This window comes from Macaca fascicularis, chromosome 14, assembly GCF_037993035.2.
Source record: "Macaca fascicularis isolate 582-1 chromosome 14, T2T-MFA8v1.1".
Taxonomy (NCBI): domain Eukaryota; kingdom Metazoa; phylum Chordata; class Mammalia; order Primates; family Cercopithecidae; genus Macaca; species Macaca fascicularis.
The window spans coordinates 132,067,015-132,089,513 of NC_088388.1; the positions used below are offsets into that span (position 1 = coordinate 132,067,015).

The 22,499-nt window shown below is 45.0% G+C and overlaps 1 long non-coding RNA gene across 2 annotated transcripts in view; it reads right to left on the reverse strand.

The window, feature by feature from the left end:
• Positions 1-2,075: 2,075 nt before the first annotated feature.
• Positions 2,076-22,499, reverse strand: part of LOC102125897 (uncharacterized) — a 181,877-nt gene continuing 161,453 nt past the window's right edge. The window contains exons 3-4 of one of the 2 annotated variants that reach the window (XR_012423938.1): positions 6,739-6,919; positions 2,076-3,743 (exon numbers count right to left, since the gene is read on the reverse strand). This is a non-coding gene — a long non-coding RNA (uncharacterized lncRNA). Of the gene's footprint in view, positions 3,744-6,738; positions 6,923-22,499 lie in introns of both variants that reach the window. The other variant, XR_006692087.3, reaches the window with a different exon arrangement.

Sequence of the window (22,499 nt, forward strand, 5' to 3'; positions counted from 1 at the left end):
ACAGTGGGTCTGAAACAGGTGAATGTCTGCACTCAAGCTTTAAATTTGAATATCTGTGTGTGTGTGTGTGTGTGTGTGTGTGTGTGTGTGTGTGTGTGTGTGTGTAAGGCATTTGACACCCAAGAACGGGAGCCTCCTCAGGGAATATGGGTAACACGAGAGTGCAGGGGCAAGACTGGAACCCTGCAGAATGGCTCTTGAAGAAGGCAAAAGAGGGAACATTCAAGTGAAGGAGAGAAATGTACAACAGAGATAGTTTATAGAAATAAAAGGTACAATTCTCCAAGAAGGTATCACAGTAATGAACATTTATGCATTGAACACAGGAACAGAAAAAGATATTTGAAGTAAATGGTGTAAGAGATTTTAATGAAACTCTCATGAACTGAAAAACCAAATAGACGAAAAAGTAATGGTAGACGGTATTTGAATAACATGATTAACAAACCTCATATGTATCTGCATATATGCGTATACATACAAAGAAGAGAATATGTATTTTTTCAAATGCCCATCAAACATTGATAAAAACATGATCATAGTTTAACTAAAAGGAAAACTTCAACATGTTCCAAAATACACAGGTCATTTTCTGACTTGAATGTAATAAAACTAGATACCAACAACAAAAAAAGGACAGCAAAATAAGTAAACAAATACCTACTGTTTGGAAATTTAAAAACATTCTTCTAAGGAATTCTTACATGCAACAATGTAATGAAAATCATACTAGAGACTACTTAGAAGGAACTACACTAAAAACACAGAACCCAAAGCAATCTTTAAGGAATCAGAATAATTTGGCATAATGTAAGTCAAGAGAATAGAGGATCAAGAAAGGAATTATCAGCAGCAATGACTAAAAAAATAAAGACTAAACTTGTTCATTGGATTTGGCAATAAAAAAATCATTGGTGACTTTGCTAGAATAATTTCAACAGATCAGGATCCTTTTAACATTTTAATAGAATAATTAAGATGCTATTGGTAAAACAGAAAAATGACTAAAAGGTGAGGAAGTAGAGACATAAAGTTTAGAACACTCTTTTGAAATGTTTAGGTGAGTATGAGAGAGAAAAATACAAGAGTAACTAGATTAGGATTCAGAATCAACAGAAGTTTGTTTAATTTGTTTGTTGTTTTTGAACTGGAGAGAGTTAGATATCTAGAGAGGATAAGGACGGGAGACTACTAGGAAGAAAACAAAACAGGTTGGGCGCGGTGGCTCATGCCTGTAATCCCAGCACTTCGGGAGGCCAAGGCGGGCGGATCAACTGAGGTCGGGAATTCGAGACCAGCCTGACCAACATGGAGGAACCCGATTTCTACTAAAAATACAAAATTAGCCGGGCTTGGTGCCGCATGCCTGTAATCCCAGCTACTCGGGAGGCTAAGGCAGGAGAATCACTTGAACACGGGAGGTGGAGGTTGTGGTGAGCCGAGATTGTGCCATTGCACTCCAGCTTGGGCAACAAGAGTGAAACTCTGTCACAAAAAGAAAAAGAAGAAAGAAAGGAAACAAAACACCATGAAGAGAGAGAACAGTAATTGGCAATGTAGGACATGGAGTCAACACAGAAAGACCGGGAAGGGGAGGTGAAGAGTCGCAGACAGAAGGGCTGGCCTTGAACAGAAGACACACTTCATTTTGTCGATTGAAAGAGAATAAGTAAGAGTAGACGTGGCTACATGTCATTTAGGGTGACATAGAGGATGCTGTTTATCAGCAAAGGAAGAGATGAGCTAGTCTTCCAAAATCGAGTGGAGTTGAGGTTGACCAGGCAATACGATCTAAGCCCATAATTACAACTGCTAAAATTATTAATGCTGATTTATAAATATTAACTAATTCAATTCTATGAAAAACTAAGAGCTTCATAAGGAAGGAGCCCCATATATTATTATTGCCATTTTCAAAAGTAAGGAGTCCAAGGGACAAAGACGTTAATTAGGTAAACCATCCGGGTCATACAACTAGCAAGTGAGGCCAGGACTGAAGCAGGCCACGCTCTCCATATATATATATCTCCAGTGCTATGGTACACTACATAGGTATGTTCAATTAAGTCCAAGTCTTTGTTTTTTTGCTGGAGGATTTAAGCTTGGGCACAAAATATATGGGTTTATCAAAGCAAGCAGGAGAGCGTCACCAACTATCTCACCGGAGTTCATCAAAGTTCTGTTGCTTCTGTTCACCGCAGCCTATTGCTCTCTGCTGGAGAAGTCACCACAACCTGGCCCAACATGCCAGCCCTCCATCAGGGGTAATTTATAAGCCTGTAGAGACAGGCTGTGAAGCTGATGAACCCAGCTGCGGGTGGAGCCGGTCCCATGATTGATTCACTCGCTGCTCCTCTGCTCAGCCATTTCACCCTGATCAGGCTACACTGCCTGGCTCGCCACGTTCATCCATCACCCCGCAAATATCAACACCGCAGGTCGCAGCACCATCTTTTGAATTTTGTTTTCTTTTTACGTGGGATCCTGGAAGCGCTGTGGCTTATCTCTGCCCCGCCGTTGGATGCCGACCCACCACAGGCATACCTGCGAGAGACCCCTGACCAGAGACGCCGGTGAACCAGGTGGCGAATGTGAAGCACAGATTGAGAATCCAGTCTGGGAGGCCTTCCAGGTGAGCCTTCCTAAGTGGGACATGGGGGCGAAGGAGCCCGCACCTGCTAACAACCTCAGCACAGGCAAGCCCGTGTTGTAAACTTCTTCCTGAGTAGGCTTTCAGATAATGCTCTATGTATCCCCAAAATATAGCGGCATGTCATTCTGTTTCCCTGCAACAGGCTTTAGATGTCACTTAGAGACAGCTACAAAATGCTGTCAGCGAGCCAGCAGAGGTTTTGTGGTGAGAGAACCATGCACATTGTCACAGAATTGTACAGAAAACAAGCAGAAAGGGTGAAGAGGGAGGGTGTAAAGAAAGAGAACTTGATGTTTCATCCATACATCATAGCCAGGCTGGAGTCTCAGTGTTACACACTCTTAAAGCCAAAAGTTAATCTTATCTCCTGTGCGACTTCACAAACAAAATATCTCGACCAGAGAGAAATGAGGTGGGAATCTTCCCCTTACATAAACTTCCTGGTGCACAGACCAGACCCCAGGCCCAGACAGAGGAGCCCACCCCCAGGAGCACTGCAGCCGCCTCACTGCTGTGTCCCTCCCCAGGAAGGCCCCTGCCAGAGAGGCAGCCTTGCTAAGGGCTCAGCAAGGCGGAATAAAGGCCTGGCCTGTTGCACCGATCAGGGACAGCTCTGAAGGATGAAGCCAGCTTCCAGAACCCCCTGTGGGGTCAGCTGAGGCCTCTGACCTGACTATAGAGCCACTGGGCCCTGCTTCCCTCCTCCTGCTCTCAAATCATTGCCTGGGACGAGGGTTTCCCCAGGAACATGTCTCATGGCACTTAGGAAATGGAGTCCATGGAGTTGAGAGGTGACTAAGATACTAAATGTATCAGAACTAGTTGCAAGGATGGGGATAGTAGGATGTTTTCTAAACCCAACTAAGAAAATAACAACTGTTTACAGTGAAACAAGAATGCTTTAAGTAAGAGAATAATAGCTTATTGAAAATGATTTATCAACTGCCACATACCTCGACAGAGTCTGTGTGATCCTTCCCTCATCTGGGTCAAGCATATTCATTTGAGATTATCTCAGAGGAAGGCCACTGGCTCTTTATGTCTCCCAGGTGCTGGAGATGACACTGGCCTCTGCCTGTATGGAAACAGCCTATGGAAAAAAATAGAAAAATGAGGAAAGAAAAAACAGAGGAAGAAGAGATTTTAGGATTGGCTAGTGATAGGAGATGGCTTGCTGAGGAAGGGATTGAAAGACATCCATCTAACATGAGGGTCACCAGGGAAATGTGTCACCACTGAGCTTCCTTGGCCACGAGGCCAGGTTGTCTCTGCAGCTGGGAGGTGCTCTTGTCTGGACACACATAGACACCAGCACCACAAATCAACCACATGTGGAACAACGGACAGCCCTCTGGGTATTTTGGAGTCATTTGGCTTTACCTGGAAAGGTGCTGTAAAAGGTAACAACAGCTGGATGTGTCACACCTGGTCTTAGTGTGAGCCACTTGGCATCATTGGATGTCCATCATCTCACTCACTTATGTGAAATGCCAGTACCCTCGGGCCTTTGAGTTTGCCACCCCTTTTTTAAAATTTTAGATTCTAGGGGCACATGTGCAGGGGTATTTTTTGTTTTTGTTTTTGTTTTGAGATAGAGTCTCACTCTCGCCCAGACCGGAGTGCAGTGGCGTGATCTCGGCTCGCTGCAACCTCTGCCTCCCGGGTTCAAGTGATTCTCGTGCCTCAGCCTCCTGAGTAGCTGGGATTACAGGGGCCCGCCATCACATCCAGCTAATTTTTGTCTTTTTGGTAGAGGTGGGGTTTCGCCCTATTGGCCAGGCTGGTCTCAAACTCCTGGCTTTCTGCCTGCCTCAGCCTCCCACAGTGCATGTCAGGTTTTTACATGGATATATTGCATGACTGAGGTTTGGGCTTCAGTTGAATCGTCACCCAGGTAGTGAACATAGTACCTGAGAGGTAGATGTTTAGCCCTTTCTTCTGTCCTTCCTTGCCCCCTCTAGTAGCCTCCATTGTCTACTGTTCTCATCTTTATGTCCATGCCCAACGTTTAGCTCCCCCACATAAGTCAGAAGATGTGATATTTGGTTTTCTGCTCCTGCATTAATTCATTTAGGATAATGGCCTCCAGCTGCATCCATGCTGCTGCAAAGGACATTATTTCATTCTTTGTTATGGCTGCATAGTATTCCTCGGTTGCCACACCTTTTTGATTGACCTTTGACAGATCTTTCTACATACTGGATTTCATATCTTTTTAAGCAGATGTATTGATTCAATTTTTCTGGTCAGCTCAATGGTACAGGAACTAGAAGAAAGTGCTGGAAAGCATATTAAACACGAGAACCTCCTCTAGAAGTGGTGGTGCCTTTCAAAATAATCTAAGGGGCAAGAAGGGAAAAGGAAGGTTAAGTAAGTTCACTCTTAGAAAGAATACAAGGAAGCAGAAGGCAGCTGGAGATGGCAGCTGGAGATGGCCAAAATTACTGACATTCTGATCAGTGTGAGTGAATTTAAGGGCAAATAAACAATATCTATATATCCTTTAAAAACCTCAATTACAAAGGTTTGCTCCCTCCACAGAGGTGTCACAGACAGCTATGGTCCCAGAAAATAAACCCATCCTCTTTCTTCCTAGTTTCCAGCAGTTCTCAAGAGCCAGCGCTGCTCAGGCAAAGGAGGAAAACAGCTGTCCCTATTTAGTCCTCCTGCTGGATTCCAGTTTCTTTTGGTGTCCTCCTTCCCGGCCAGGCCTTTCCTTATACTTGAGCCAGAGTAGGTTTTGCAGGTAAGCGTGGGTTAAGAAGCCGTTTTCCCTGGATTTTAGTGGCATGCTGGGCCGCCATGCTGCGTGCTCTGCCAGCCAAAATTCCTGTGTTTTGTGTTGCTTAATCGTCCACATTTACAGATGGTGTGTCCGTAAGATTCTCCACCATTAAAAATTAAGCTTAATGTGTTACTTAGAACTGAGTTCTATTATTTCCCAAATGCACTCTCCTCCTCAATTTCATTTCTAAAATATATCTGACAGGCAATCGGCAGTCTGGGGATATTGCAGAAAGTGGGACGTAGTATAATTACATGAAAATTACAAAATTCTGCCGGTCATCCTCCTGCCCAAGCTCTCGGCCTCAGGCTCCTCCCCATCTTAGTCATAAAATGCCCAGTGATCGCTCAGAACTGCTCGTTAAAAATCAGAGGTAAGTAGCGTATAGCTCACCAAGGCAACAGGTCCCTCATGGGCGAGCTCCTACTTACAGTCTCACCGTTTTTTGTCTTGCCTCTACTGTACCACTAATCCTGGCTCAGTCACAAACCTCCTAGGTGCCTCAATTTTTCCAAGTCTCAGAGGGAGGTAACATAAAAAAGCAGGTAACTTAATATGGGAATAATATGGGAATCGTTCATGAAAGGTTAGGAGAAAATGCACTATTGCTGTTATTTCTGGATTAATCTGTTCTTAATATATTACATTAAGACATTAATTCCCCAACCCACCCAGACTTTTCTGGAATTTTTTTTTTTTTTTTTTTGAGACTGAGTCTCACTCTGCCACCCAGGCTGGAGTGCAGTGGCGCGATCTTGGCTCACTGCAACCTCCACCTCCTGGCTTCAAGCGATTCTCCTGCCTCAGCCTCCTGGAATTTTTTAAAGCTTCCAGTTTTTAGGCAAATATTGCAGCTGCCTTCTGTGGGGGAGGAAAGACTGTGTGTGTGAGAGGAGAATGGAGACAGCACTAGCAGGAAAGACACAGCTCAGAGAGCAAGAGTAGAGGGGTGCCCAGAGACATCAGAGACCCGGGGGGGACTTGCAGCCACAGAGAAGCCACCAGGACCCAGCCGTGCACCACAGGGGACAGCCAGGAGTCAGGGCCAGCATGCACCAAGGGTGTTTATTCAAGGGAAGGGGCAGGGGAGGAAAATCAGCTGCTGGCTTCTGCATCTCCTCTCAGACGTCCCCAGATGGAATGCGACTGCTTCTCCTGACTGGGAGGGCTGCTCTGAAAACATGACAGAGAGAGCAGTCGCAGGAGGACGAGGTAACTCATCACACAGTATCACCTTTCCATCGGGGCAGTTTTTGTAGGTAGGAGGCCAGATGCAATAACAACTTATTGCCAAACTTACTCCAGCAGGCGTCGGAAATCTTTTCCGGATCAGATGGCTTCTGTGAGCTGGACGGCAGCCCGGCCGCCGAGATGATAACTGAGTTGACTCTGCTGCTCCCCAGTCTCCGCATCTAGTTCAGTTCCATCGCCGGAGTCACGCTGGTGATTACATTCTTCCATCCTGGGTTCCGCTCATGTGTCTGCTAAATGGAACAGTTAATTCAATAAACCCCATTTCATTATCAGTAGCGTTTTCCGTCAGATCATTCTGTTGGCTAGGATTTTTCTCTTATTGTGGCTACATTCCTTTTGTTATGAGAATCACTATTTTTCATGTTAGTCAGTTGCACTACTAATAATGCTCTGTGTTGTGGCCGAAAGCATCAGTTATCAGCTGGCTGAAAAGTCATCTCAGTGCGGCGTTCCCACGTCTCCAAACAGCAAATCCTGGCAGGAAACCATGAAAAGAACAGAGAAAGGTTACTGTGTTTCCTGTCACCCTTTGGACTTCATTTGTCAGGAAAGAGCCTTTGCTGAAAACTCGAGGGTGTAGAGCAGTGTGACAAGGATGCAGAATGCGTGGACTCGCTCAGAGAACCCTGCACCTTCACACTGGGAAGCCAGGCCCACGGCAGCCAAGTTGCTGGTAAGATGAAACCCTCCAAAGCCAAGCTGCCAACAGGGATTGTTCCACCAAAAGTGAAAAAGGAAAGAGAAAAAAAAAATCTTTTCAAGCACACTGGACTTGACTAAATCTCCAGAGCTCTGGAAGAAGTTTGGGAGAAAAGAATGATATCACTGGGGCTTTGTGAAGAACAACAGGCATCCTCTGCTCCGTGAATCTGACCAGACAAACCTTCAGGAAGTTCGAGTATGATCTGGGATGCTCCATGGGGAGGTGGAGGACAGTGGGGTGTCAGGGAACCAGAGAGTAGTAACTATTTTGCAGGAAAAAATAAATAAATACGTATTGGGTGGCTCTGCCATAGTGAGCCCAGGAGTAGGGAGAGAGACTGAGGTTAGCAGCCTTAGTTGTCACTTGAATGACTCCCCCATGTCACCATCAGCCTTTATTCTGTAGGACGTTGTCAGTTCAACTCTTCGATGGGCAGGTTTGTTATCAGCAAGCGGTTTACAGCCCCTGGGCTGTGCATTAATTAAAACGGCTTTGTGCCCAGCCTTATTCATTAGCACGCTGCTTCCTTAATCACTGCCTCTTCAGCCACCAGGACAATCTATAAATCTCCTCATATATGAAATAATGAAGTGGAATGGTTCAATTTATTACAATGTAATAAGTCAGGAGAATGTGGAGGTGGACAAGGCGGCGTGGAAGCGGTTGCCTGCCCAGAGCCCTCCCTCCTCATTACCTGACACACAGCAGCAGTCAGAACCTGCCTGGGTCCCTGCCTGTCCCAGACTCTTGTGCCCTTTGCATCTGTCATCCAGACAGGCACAGACCCCAGAAGAAAGAATGGCTGGAGAGGAGCAGAAACAGTCCCAAAGGGTGCTGCAGGGCTGGCGGCTTACTCCACAAAGCTGGGGTCAGTGGAAGAGGGTGCTCACACCCAGGGGCTCATTAACTCTTCCAGAGGACCCTCAACTGGACCACGCGGGGCCACTACCTCCTCTTCATGCAGTGAGGCTCCGCGAGCAGAAGTCCCCCACCCAGAGGCAAACAGTGAGCGAGCAAGGAAGAGATTCCGCCTGCATCTTCTACGCAGAAGCCTGAACTGTCTAGTGTGCACAGGAGCCTCCCCTACCTGCGCATAAGAACACCTTGGAGCTTTTAGAACTTGCAACACGCAGCCCCCAACCAGATGAAATACAACTGACTCTCCAAGATGAGGCCAGGGTACCAGCAATTATCAAGGGCTCCTTGATTAATTCTAATGTGCGCCCTGTGGAGAGCCACATGCTCCCTCTCCTAAGAATCACTGGAGTGCTGGTTCAAGAGGCAAATTCCCAGGCTCCTCCCCTGGAGGGCTGGTTGATTAGTTTGGGGGTGCACAGCCCAAGAATGAACACTTGTATCAAGTTCCCTAAAAGATTCTTAGGACAAGACACCTTTGGTAAAGACTGAGCTGTCTCTAAAACATCCAGCCCTTGCTATCCCATTTCACCTCCTAAGTGAATGGGCTCAATTCCTCCCCGACTTCAAGACACGTGGTAGATGCCATTTGTGTGACTGACACACTTCCACCAGAGAAGCCAGATCTTCCTCCTAAGACTGTGATAAATCTAATAAACACCAAGACTGTGTACGTTTCTGCATGCTAACTATAAACTCCTTCCTTCTTTCATTCACTTATTCCTAACTACCCCATACCCCCAAAGCTCTGCCTTAAGTGGCTCTGCTGGCTTACAAAGGTGGGGTGTCCAGGTTCTGCCTAGTTTTCCATCTCTGAGGTGCCCTATGACCAGAAACTAGAAGCACAGCCTGACTCATAGATGCAGTTGGTGAGATGCTTCAGATCAGAGACCCGTGCCCATAGAATCAGCTAAACAGGAGCTCTGGGAGGCCGACATCCACACACTTGTTCACTCCAGAAGTTCACCACAGCTTCCAGGAATGAAGCTCCTGGTTTGACATGCTTGTCCAGAGATAACCCCAAGCCAGGCATTGAGGAGTGGGCGGCACCAATTTGAAGAGGAAACGGCTGACAGCCACACAGCTGTCCAGACGCAGCCATTTGCCATCTGTGCTGCCGAGCAGCTTTATTCCTCGGCTTGCTAGATGTGGTCAGCAACTGCCAGACGTCACCAACTTCCGGTCCACTGGCTTTCCCTGACATCCTCTGGAAAGAGGGGACAGCGCTGCAGCCCCACCTATGGACTGTTCTCCAACCTATACCCGGCTCTTCCTCCTGGAAAGATGGGAGGGAAGGTCCCAGGAGCCAGCACAGTCCTTCTTGGCGGCACAGGCAACAGGTGGGCAGTGGAAGAAGGGGGTGTCACAGGCCAGGACAAGTCGACCCTCGATGATGTTTTCCTTTCTGAGAGACACCTCATGGATCTGTGAACGTGGGACAATATACATGGCTCCAATTCTTTGAGATCCAAATGCCGTTCAGCGAGGAAAACGCAGAAACAAGGTGTGTAGCAAATAGCATTGCTGTTTACCACAGGGCTACCGGCCAGCCCACCCCACACTCTCTGCTGCTTTCTTTTTTATCCTTGGTACTATATAGCATGGTATGGACCGAACATTTTGTCTTTTTAGTATTCTTGTGTTGAAGCCCTAACTCCTAAAGTGAGAGTATTAAAAGGTGGGGCCGTCGGGAGGTGATCAGGTCATGAGGGTGGGGCCCTCATGAATGAAATTAGTGCCCTTATAGGAAGAGACAAGAGAGAGCTTGCCCCCTCTCTCTGTCTCTCTCTTTTTCTCTCCCTCCCTCGAACCCTTCCCCTCTCTCCCACATGAGGACTCAGGGAGAAGACAGGCATCTGCAAAGCAGGAAGCAGCCCTCACCAGACACCAGCTCTGCCAAGCCTTGATCTTGCACTTCCCAGCTTCCAGACTGTGAGAAATAGAGGTCTGTTGTTTAAGCCTCCCAGGCTATGGTCATTCGTATAGCAGCTCTAGCTAAGACACAGCACTTACCACCTGCTAATCTACTATCACATTTGCAGATTTGATGTGCTTATTTTTTATTATCTATCTCCTCCCACTAGCAGATAAGCCCCACAAGGGCCGGGACCATGGTTTGTTTTGTTTAATGATGTGTGCTTATTGCTACCAACCGTGCCTGGCATATCGGAGGACTCCACCGCTACTCAGTGAGTGACGGCAAGTGCAGGAGAGACTGGACAGCATCAGTGGGAATCACCCACCCCCCATCTTGCCCCAGGAGAAGGGAGACACATGAAGGAGAGAAAGTATGTGCATTCTTCATACCTTTCATACCTCTGCCTGTCCTGGGTATTCAGAGGGCTTTGGGCTGTCATCATAATCCATAAACAAACTAAGAAACCACAAGGTCAAGCTGCCAGCTGACATTCAGGCTGGCATCCTGTCACTCTCCATGGGAAGGACTCCACCCCTTCCATCCCACATTGAGAAATCGGATCCCCCAATGAAATATTGGTTGTTCTTGCTTAACCAGGTGACAAATAACATGCTTAATAAATTATAAAAGATAAAATATTGCAGAGAAGCCCAATATCAATTTTAATACTTTAAAATGATTTATTAATATGCTTCCATACTGTTTGCTGCGTCTGTTATTTCTCACGTTCCCATGACACACTGTGAATGAGGAAGGGGAACCTGACAAGGTGAGTAAAGGGAGACGTGAGGCTGCCTTGATGGGTGAGGTGTGATGAGTGATGCGAGCACAGGCAGGATCAAAAGAGAAAAGATACCACCGCTCCAGGTCCCAAAGACGTTTCCAGAGAATTCTAAATATTCATGAACCACTCTTGCCATCTCCCCTTTCAAGAAGATGCCAAAAGATCACAAAGCCTTTTGTGAAGGTTTTTCTAACTCTGTCTCCTTCTAGGAAAACCACTTATTCTGTTGATTCCCCACTGGACTGTATTGAGTACCTGCCTCTAACATGGCCCCTCTAACACAGGAGCCAAAAAGCCCATTCACTTTGGATGGATGGATGAATGGATGGATGGATGGATGGATGGATGGATGGATGGATGGATAGATGGATGGATGGATTGGTGGATGGGTGGATGGATGGATGGAAGGGTGGATGGGTGGATGGATGGGAGGATGGGTGGAAAGGTGGATGAGTGGATAGGTGGGTGGGTAGATGGATGAATGATGGGTGGATAAGTGGGTGGATGGGAGGATAGATGGATGGATGGATGGATGGATGGATGGATGGATGGATGGATGATGGCTGGATAGGCGGATGGGTGTGTGGATAGGTAGATAGGTGGGTGGATGGATGGATGGAAGGGTAGATGGATGGGAGGGTGGGTGGAAGGGTGGATGGGTGGATAGGTAGGTGGGTGGATGGATGGATGATGGGTGAGTGGATGGGTAGATAGATGAATGATGGGTGGATAGGCGGATGGGTGGGTGGATAGGTAGATAGGTGGGTGGATGGATGGATGGAAGGGTAGATGGATGGGAGGGTGGGTGGAAGGGTGGATGGGTGGATAGGTGAGTGGGTGGATGGATGGATGATGGGTGAGTGGATGGGTAGATGGGTGAATGATGGGTGGATAAGTGGGTGGATGGGAGGATAGATGGATGGATGATGGGTGGGTAGAGGGGAAGATGGATGAACGATGGGTGGATAAGTGGGTGGGTGGTGGATGGACGATGGGTGGGTGGGGGGATGGATGGATGGATGATGGGTGGGCGGGTGTATAGATGGATGAAGGTGGGTACATTATTGGGTTTATGGGTTTCTTTCCTCACTCAGCCTCTCTCCACTCACTTGTGGACTGTGCTCTCTAGCATAGGGACCAAGACCATCCTCAGAAGGGCACTGGACCGGGGCAACCCATCCTGTGTAGTGCAGAAGTTGGCCCAAATAACTGCACATAACAAAAGGACATCTCAGCCTTAGCAGCCTTCATTTAAAGACAGAAATTTCAAAATCAGTGCAGAAAGGCATTTAGGAAAGGGGAGTGGGCAGCCCCTTTGCACTTCCCTACCCACCCACTCAACCCCAAGGTAGGAGTGGTGTTTCTAGTTGTCTCCTAACCCGGACACAGTGTGGAATCTCATAGGTGTTTAACATGCGTTTGTTGAGTGGATTCAGGTGCTGCAGAAGCTCTCTCCAAGTTTAGGAGCTTAGCGGGGAGGTAGTATCGCATCAAGGTCTCAGGGCTCAGACCCTGGAGCAGCATGCCTGGGTTCACAGCCCCATACCTCACGTCCAGCCAGGGCTATGTGGCTTGGGCAAGGTTCATAACCTCTTGTGCCTGTTTCTTTCGCTGGAAAATGGGAACAAATGAAAGTGCCTTCCACATAGGGTTGTTGTAAAGATTGGATGTGTAAATGCAGACACAGTGTTCAGAAGAGTTCTTGAGGCAGCCCACACCGTGCAGGTGCCTATTGTCAGTAGTCTATGAGCATCGCATTTGAAGTCAGATGGTCCTGTGTTCAAGTCCTGCTCAGCCCTTTGCAAGTTCTGCCTCAGCCTCAGTGTGAGGAAGTCATTCAGGTCCCTTATGTGTAAAATGGGAATGATTCCATCCATATAGAAAAGCAGTCAAGAGGACTAAATGCATAGAAAATTCAGGGTTGGACACATTGTTAGTGCTCAAAGATAACACTAATACTATTTTTTATTAATATTGATCACTATAACTAATTGTTGTTCGTATTTTTGGGTGGAAGACACAGGTTTAAAGAGCAGACTGACGCTTCCGCATGGTATGAGGCTTAGATTGTAAGTTTGTGTGTTTTGTGATCTGGGCCACATCCCAGAACAAAATGCACAGTGGAAGGCCTGGTCTCCTGGGGGCAATTAACGTTTGGCCTGCCTGGGGCCTACATTTCTCTTAATGAATTATCAGAGCTAAGTTGTCTAGGACTCTTTCTTTTCCCCCATTTCCTGGTTCTAAAACATAACAGACTAAAAGCAGAATTTGGATAAAACTGCTTTGTGCCCCCTGCCCCTAAAAGACAAAATAAACATATTGAGAAAGAAAGACGCAGAGACAGGGACAGGGACATGATGGTAAAATAGGGAGAGAGAGAGAAGCAGACGGGGAAGGCGCTCCAGCAGCAATAAGCTTCCGACGACGGGAGGGGTGGCTCTGTGGATACAGGTGTGCACGGTGTCACCCTGAAGACAAAGCCAGCCGCCTGCTCACAAACCTATTAGCTGGTAAACACAATGTTCTGTAATTCCAGCTATTAAAAACAGCTTAAAGAGAAATCAAATCTTATTTAGCAGGGATTGCAGGGGTCTTCTTGGACTATGTTAAAGTTTCATATTCATCTAAGCAAACAGGCTCTGATTCTCCCTTGTTGGCTTTCTTGGAGACAATCGCATTTCCAAGCTTATTAAACATCCATTTAAAGGGGTGAGGAGGGCCTGTGAATGTTCCTTCCCCCCAGCCCCCCTCGACACAGACAATAGTGGGGCTATGAATGACTTCCTAAATCAAGGGAAGCTACAGGGACTGGGGGGGTGGGGGGAACGTTTCCTGCAATTTGCATATGAAACAAGGTTGTCTGTGCTTTGCTGCCAGTGAAGAAGCAGCGATCGTAATTAGGGAGAGGGTCTTTGCACATCCTCAGTTCCTGAGGTCAGGCTATATATCCTCACAAAAAAAGAGGTCTCTTAATCGTTACTGAAGTAACGATGGTGGCTTTCTGTGCACGTGTGTACCCACTGTTCACACTGGGGCCATGTTCCCAGAACACCATGAACTTTCAGACGCTTATTTATTGAGACACTAGGGCCACCGGTCAGGGTAGAAAACTGGGCTCTTTTATAAGCCATCAAATATACTTATGTGTTAAATGTTAAGTATCAGGGTTCACAAGAGTCAGATAACATTTCTTCTGACTCTCAATATATGATTCTCAATATGTCTGTTTAGTAGCTAAGAGCTAAATAAGCCTAAAAACAAAAAGATGACCTTGCAAGTCAGTCAGCTGGCAGATGCGAAATTGAATCAGGTCTCCATGCTTTCGGTCTGATAGTCCCACAACCAGATCAAATTACTTGTCTTCCTTCCCTTGGAAGTGCAATTCTTCATCTCAAAATCCCTTCAGTCTCAGACTTCTCAGAACAACTCTCCTGAACACAGGCAAGAGGAGGCTCTAGCCTAATTATCCTCTGCAACTGCTGGTGAAGACCAGGTTTTTATTCGGTATTTTTCTTGATCAGATACCAAACTTATAAGATCTTTTCAAGAATGACGCTGTTTGAATCCTTCCAAAAATAGAATGCCTGCATCCACATTTCCAAGCTATATGACAATTGCAATGCTAATGGGTCCCCAGGTCCCTGGAAATTCTAAGCAATGGGTCATTCTCTAGGCAGAAAAGAGACTCAATACACCTAGGCAAAAATGTCCCCCAAGTCCCCTCTAATTACCATTCACTTCCTGTATACCTCCTTTTTCATCATTGCTGATTACAGATACATCCATGTCTGAATAATATCTTTCCACTTTATAATCAGACAACTACCACTTACTCTGATAACCTGAGACACTCTAAGTATGATTTTGCCTGCAGAATACTCTGTCTGCGTTTGGTCTCTTTTCAGGGGTAGGCAAATTACTATATCCTCGGCAGCAGAAAGCTGACGGGAACAACACACTAAGAAGACACCCTGTCTCAGGTGAGACTTAAAGGACAGCTCTACACACTTGGTGCTGAAAATTCCCATTCCCAGACGGTTGCGTGGAGGGGAATGCTGCATCCGTCCACCTCAAAGCTCCAGCAGCCTCAGGATCACACCAAATCTCCCATAAGAAGCCAATCTGCCCAAAGCGATCTATCTTCATGATGGGATTACTATTTCTTCATTTTATAATATTACACAACCCTCTAATTTAAAAGTTGCTCCCATCTATAGGGCCTCATGTCATTGGATTCAAACAGAAGCTTTGTAAGAGAATTTTCAGTGTCTCTAGTTACAGTTGAGGAAAAAGAGACCTGAGGACCCTCCCCTGCCACAGCAGAGGGAGCAGACGCTCTGGGCTGGAGCTTGATTCTCTGTAGTAAGTGCACGGTCATAACAAAGAGACAGTGCGAGTCCTGGAAGTAGGCCTAGCACCGAAGACTGGGGTTCTAGCATCGATTCTACCGCCTCGCAGTCACCATGGATATGGAATCTAAATTCTCTAGGGCGGTGTTCGCAACTTGGCTGCAAATCGGAGCCGCGTGAGGAGCTCTGACAAAACTGACGTCTGGGCCCACCCCCAGCATTCTGATATAATTGGTCTGGGTAGCAGGAGTCTTTTTAAGGCTGCTCCAAGTAATGTTGCAAACACAGCTGAGGAGCTACTGCTCTAAGGCCTCAGTGTCTCCCCCAGTGAAAGGAGAGTGATAACATGCACCTCATAAAATCATAGTCCTACTAGCAAAACACAGGACGGTCCATCAAATGATTTACACATTTTAAGTGCATCAAAGGAGAATACAGAAAGGTTTCCAAACCATTCCAGATTGGCCCCCAGAGTGGTTTTCTCTCTTAATAATTTGCCTGCAGGGATCTAGGAGGGTTTTCGAATCCAACTGACATCAACCAATAGGATAACTTCCATCTAAGTTTCTTAGCCAAGCAAGACTTTCACATAAAGAAGAGCAGTGCTGAGACATAGCTACCTGATCCAGACTCCTTCCAGGTCATACACTTTGCTCGCTCATCCACGCTGTTTGCTGGACTCTGCACTAGACGCTGTGCTGGGTGCTGTGGTGGACAGAAAGACGAGGCACACTACTGCCATCATGGAGCCTACAGCCCAGAGGCCACCAATGGCCAGTGTTGTCATCAAACAGTGCCCAGCAAACAGGCAGGAGGAACCTGGAACTGGGACACAATTTTCCAAAGAGTGATGGCTTTGCAGGAGAGGAGGCATCTGACCTGAGTCTTGAAGGAAGGGTACGAGTTTGCCATAGAGACAGAGTTACAGGAAAAGGCGTAGGGTGTTCAGAGACTTGTTGGCTCAGTAGAGGCTGAGAACTCTGCCTGCTTTGCTAAGGATGTGGACTTCTTATTCCCATTTTGCAGATTTAAAAACTGACATCCAGAGTTTAAGTAACAAGCTCAAGGCCACATGGCAGTGGAGAGTTACAGACAGTTTTTGAGTAAGGAAGTGGCATGGTTTTATTTTTCTTTAGAAAGCTAATTCAAAGAACAGTTGGAAGAAGAACTGAAGGCAAGGAGCCCAGATGTACAGCAGCACAAGGGAATGATGGTGCCAGCCTGGGTAAGATATTGGCAATGAGGGTGAGGATGAAAGATAGGCCCTGGTCCTAGGGACAGCCTGGGTAAGGTATTGGCAATGAGGGTGAGGATGAAAGATAGGCCCTGGGTCCTAGACACATGCCTGGGAATTCGGAGTTTAGTGCTGATGATGTAAGAGAGAAATGAGGGGAACTAGGCTGTTCCACAGGAACAGTTTGCATCATTCCACCCCAGCCCAGCCTCTCTGCAGACCCACATCCTGCCTGGTGACGTGTGTGCACTTATGCCAGGCCCATGTGCTTAGCTAACAGTGCTTCCTAAACTTTGAGATCTACACAAGTTGGTAATCACTTGAAAATTTCCAATTAAATGTAAAAAAAGAAAAAAACAAGTAAATCTATTATTTCTTTTGACTGCTCTATTGATTAAAATGAATGTCTGTGCTAGGACTGCTGAACCATGAAAAGCAATCTGTCTTAGATGGGTAACAGATCGTTAGGAAATCACTGGGTTGAAGGAAAAAGTCAAGAAAAAAATTTGCACAGATTCACGTGTGGGGGTGTCAGTGTGCCTATCTGTAGCTCCACAGCCATGTATAGATATGTGCATTTCTATATATAGGGGACATATGCCACAGACTTCAATCAGCAGCCATGAGCCAAAGGCACAGGCAGGATTCCTGACAGGGTGGCACCAGCAGACTCTGGGCGACACTGCCGGGTCCACACGGGTGCGGACGGGGCACAAGGAGCTATTCAGATAATAAATTCAGCTCTCAAGCAGCTCCTAGCCGACATGTGAGTTTGACAGAACCTACAACATTGTACTTCAAGACCATTCTCTGGGAAATTTGGAAAAACAAGTGGCATTAATATGTATGCTTCTAATTTCATCAAAATGTTAGTTATGAGAGTTAGTCTACATACAAGAAACCTCTTGCTTAAGAAGAGGGAAAAGAAGAAAATAAGCATGAACTCTCCATTGCTACTCTTCACTGCCAAATAACATAAGTTATGGCCAGTTCGGCAAGGTACACCTTAGAGTTTAAGTCAGAGTCAATCTATCCCAAGTTTCTGAAATGAAGTGTTAGCCCTCCACAAAATCCCCTTCAATGGGGTAGGAACGGCAGGAAACTGGAGAGCGAGGCCTTCCATCAAAACAGATGAGCGGAAGCAAAGGGGGCGAGGCTCTCCTGTCCCAGGATGACTTGCAGGTTCACCAGCCCAGTTTGTCCAATTAGCACTAATATTTTCCCCGTGGCCTCTGCCGAGCAGCATCTACCCTCCCTCATGTAGAACCTTCATCTCTATCATCTGACCATTCTGCATCCCAAACTTATCCCTCTTTCCTTCCCTGGGGCTCTCTCCCACCAAAATGTAGGACCCCTGATTTCAGAACACTAGTTTGGACCTGTTTGCTGGAACAGGGGATCTGCACTGGGGCGTTGGTGACATCACCTCAGAGCAGCAGGAGGGAGGGAAGAAGATTGGACACAGTATCCTCTATCCTCCAGGTCATCTCTAAAGGAATGGAGATTCATTTGGAAAAGGCGAATACACTTAACCATGTCTCGTCGTGAAATTCATGTCTCCTTTACTTTCTGGCTATGCAGCCTTGAGCACATCTTTTAAACTTCCTAGATTTCAGCTTTCTTATCTGTAAAATGGGGCTAATATTAATTATTATGATAGTAGCTGACAATAGCACTTGCAATTGATTTATCCCTTTGATGAAGTTAAAGATTTTCTGAAAGTCTGGAAGCAGTTTTTGACTTACTTGTTGTTTAGCATCTGAGTGATATGAGCTGGGTGTTTTTCTAGCTCCTCAGAGGGTCACGGTAAGGCCAAGTTGACTAAAAGCATGTGAAATGTTGAGAACAGTGCCTGATACAGAGTAACAGTCACTGCTCTTCCCCCCCACCCCGCCCCCACCCACCCACCCCTGCTCAGGTACTGAAGAATGATAGAAACTGCATTATGTCACAAAGAGTAAGAAATACAACTGCACTGATATTATTGAACACTTGGTATTAAATACTGAGTCAAGAACAGGGTACAGAGATACAGGAAGTCAGAAAAAGGACCTCCCTAAAAAGTCTTGAAAAAGAATGTGGGCAACGTCTCAATGGAATTGGAGGACGGGACCTAATGTCCCCTTAAAAGTTAAGAGCATCCTATTTCTGTGGACTCTGCTGGTTCTGGGACTACAGATAGGCATGGCCCCTGCAGTGGACAAGCAGGCCAGTGAGGGTGCCACCAAAGGCTGAACAGTCCCTGGCATGGAATAGGCACGCAAAACTTAATGAATGAAAGACTCAAGAATGAATGAATGAATGAGTGAATCAATGAATGAATGAAAACTATAAAAGTAATGCATACAAATTACCTGCATAAGAAATGCTTTTGAGAAATACCCTGTGTAACATGGACGTCCATTACCATTTTGAGCTTAATCAACCTTTTATTTCAATGAGTATTTTATTTAATACTCACTGGTAGCCATCTAGAGGGTACAATAAATACATGGCATTTCTGAATGCACATAGAATATTCTAGTTTCCAAAAATTTCTAATGCATCTCAGAAAGGAGAGTGATGTACTCCATTTATGTTTTTATCTTTCCTTTCTTTGTAAATTTAGGGGACTTTTTTTGTTTTTTGTTGTTGTTTTTTGTTTTTTGAGACAGAGTCTCACTCTGTTGCCAGGCTGGAGTGCAGTGACACGATCTCGGTTCACTGCAACCTCCGTCTCCCAGATTCAAGCACTTCTCCTTCCTCAGCCTCCCAAGTAGCTGGGATTACAGACAGACACCATTACACCGAGCTAATTTTTGTATTTTTAATAGAAACGGGGTTTCACTGTGTTGGCCAGGATGGTCTCGATCTCTTGACCTCGTGATCTGGCCACCTTGGCCTCCCAAAGTGCTGGTATTACAGGTGTGAGCCACTGTGCCCAGCCAAATTTAGGGTTTTCAATAGATGAATTTGACTTTAAAAAATGGTGACCTCTAATAATTAAGTTTCTAGAAACCATAATAAAACACTAAAAAGTCTGTGAAAATAGGTTAAATGATACATGCATAAAGGGTTAATTGGCTGCCTCTTTTAATTTGCTTTTCCCAATCAAGATGTGCCATCCTCCAGCTTTAATAGCTGTCAATAGCACCTGCAATTTGATTTATCTCTTGATGAAGTTAAAGATTTTCTGGAAATCTGGAAACAGTTTTTGAATCCTCGCTGTTGTTATTTAGCATCTGAGACTTGTGAACTGTTTTTCCCACTATTTTTCATCTTAGAATTCTAGCATCTGCATAAATTTGGAGAGCAACTTGCCTTCTCCTTAGATACACGAATATGGAAAATGCAATAGAAGTTGCTTATCATGCACTCAGGTTGAGTGAACTTTTATCATAATGAAGCTAAATGAAATTCCCAAATTGCTGTAGTGGAGAGGAATGCCTTGATATTCCACTTGTGGAAAAGTGGCTGTATGCCAAAAATAAAGTTACATCAACCTCAGTACAGGAGAAATCAGAGTTGCTGCTCGCAGCAGCAGCAGAGGCATCATCTGTAACACAGAGACTTTTGAGTTGTATGCAAGGCAGACTTGCCGGATGGTCTTTAACAGGGTTTTTTGGTAGGGACATGGTAGAGGCTGGTTCCTAAACTCTTTAAATGTTTATTCCCAGCCCTTTAGCGTTGACCTCATGTGCAGAGAGTTGAGTTAATTACAAGCCTTATTATTTATGGGCACACTTACACCATTAAGTTCATACACAGCCCCATTTTTGTGCCATTCTTGACTCCTATGTCCTTTTCTCCCATAAGCAACCATGTAAACATGTGAGAAAGAAAGAGAGGTGAGCGTGCACAAACACATACACATACATTCATTTACATATGATCTTGTAAAACATGTTATTTGATTTGTTTACATGTATTTCACTCTACCAATACTGTATTGTGCTATAGACCTCATTCAGTTTCTTTCTACATTGAACACTATGGGTTTAAGATCTAGCCATGCTGTGCTGGGTAGATCTGTTCTGTTGCTTCTAAATGTGTCATTGTAATTCACAGTGTGAGTCCATCATGCTTTATTTATCCATTCCTGCCTTGATATGTATCTCTCCTCTACCATGAACAATGCTGTGATGAGCATCCTTGGAGCTGGCCTGGAAGAAGTTTCTGGGATATGCACATAGGAGGGAACTGCTTGACAGTAGGGTATATGTATATGTACTTTCTGATTACTCTTCACAATGACAATCTCAGTCTCTACTCCCCCCGTGAGGGTTCCTGTATCCCCTCACCCTCATCGACATATCACCCAGCTTCCTAATTATTGTCAGTTATACGGGAATTTCCATTTTCTTTAATTTCAAAAAAATTAGCATCTCTTTGTATTGCTTGTTTGGTTTAATTTGGGTTCATCTTATACAAATTTGCTATTCATATCTCATTTTTCTTTTAGAGCTCTTGTCTTTCTCTTGCTGAGTCTCAAGATTTTTTAGGTATTAATCTCATCAGCTTATCATCCTACATATCATCTCTCAATCTCTTAGTGTTGATTTTATCCATGACATCTTTTGTTGAACAGAGCGCCTAATCTTACTGTAATCCAATTTTGCCTTTATGTACTTTTTGTACTTTTAGTGTTTTAAAAAGTCTTCCCCCATCCTGGGTCACAAAGATTCTCTAACATTACTTTCTATTAACTTTTTACCTTTCAGATTTAGCTCTGCAATTAACATGGAGTCCACCTTCACAGATGGTTCCAGTGAGATATCCAGTTTTATTTTTCTCCGTGTAGTAAGCCAGGTTCTCCATCACATCTGTTAAAAAGACAGCCTCTTCCTAATTGATTCTACTACCACCCACAAAATTTATCAAATCAATGTTCTATCTCTGAGGATGGTCTTTTGCTCCATTGGCCTATTTGTCTGTTCTTAGAGCCCACATGTTTTAACTACTATAACTTTATGGCACATCTCTCCTTTCATAAAGTTGACTTAGCTATGCATGGACCTTTGTCCTCTCATGTACATTTAGAATACATTCACTGAGCTACTAAAAAAAAAAAAAATCCAGCTGGGCCAGGCACAGTGGCTCATACTGGTAATCCCAGGACTTTGCAAGGCCAAGGAAGGCAGACCACTTGAGCTCAGGAGTTTGAGACCAGCCTGGGCAACATGGCAAAACGCTGTCTCTACCAAAAAAAATACAAAAAATTAGCCGGGTGTGGTGGTATACACCTTTGGTCCCAGCTACTCGGGAGGCTGAGGTGGGAGGATCACTTGAGCCCAGAAGGCGGAGGTTGCAGTGAGCCAAGACAGCGCAACCGCACTCTATCCTGGGTGATAGAGTAAGACTCTGTCTAAAAAAAATTTAGCTAGTACTTTAATTGGACATTTGATTTGCATTGAATGTATAGATTAATCTGGGAATATTGACATCTTTATTGTGATAAATTATCCTATTCAGAGTATGAAAGGATTCAACATATATTTGTTTTATTTCTAAATATCCATAACAGATTTTTATATTTTTTCTTAAATATTCATTGTATTCTTTGCTACATATGTTGCTTTTGTTATAGGTGTTGGTTGTTATAGGGGGTATCCTGGATTTTAAAAGTCTTCTGGCTGTTACCACTAGTATGCAGAAATGCCTTTGCTCTTTTTTAGTTAATATTGTATCTGAAAACTTCACTGGCCTCTGCTTTTAGTCACAATGGTTTAATTCTTTGTGGTTTGTACATCATCACATTATCTGTCAATGACAACTTCAGGCCTTCCAATCATTTCATCTTTGATTTCTTGTTTGTATTTATCCTTTTTAAAAAAGCATTTTAAATACCTGCTTCAATTTAGAATAATTTGGGTTCATTTTAACTCCCAGTATTGGTTTTCTCCTCAAGACTCACAGGGTGCTACC